This window comes from Sinocyclocheilus grahami, unplaced genomic scaffold (assembly GCF_001515645.1).
Source record: "Sinocyclocheilus grahami isolate Dianchi unplaced genomic scaffold, SAMN03320097.WGS_v1.1 scaffold259.1, whole genome shotgun sequence".
Taxonomy (NCBI): domain Eukaryota; kingdom Metazoa; phylum Chordata; class Actinopteri; order Cypriniformes; family Cyprinidae; genus Sinocyclocheilus; species Sinocyclocheilus grahami.
Genome location: NW_015505438.1, coordinates 758784 through 759096, shown reverse-complemented (window position 1 = coordinate 759096; position 313 = coordinate 758784).

Sequence of the window (313 nt, the reverse complement as noted above, 5' to 3'; positions counted from 1 at the left end):
ATTTAGGATTGATTTTAAAGCACTATAACTCGGTTATAAATCACTCAATGTGACCTAGGACCTAAATACATTGCAGATATTCTCACTGAATATAAACCTAACAGACAACTCAGATCATTAGGATCGAGCCAGTTAGAAATACCAAGGGTTCACACAAAACAAGGGGAATGTGCTTTTAGTTATTATGCCACCCGCAGTTGGAATCAGCTTCCAGAAAAAATCAGATGTGCTAAAACATTAGTCACATTTAAATCTAGACTCAAAACTCATCTGTTTAGCTATGCATTTACTGAATGAGCACTGTGCTACGTCC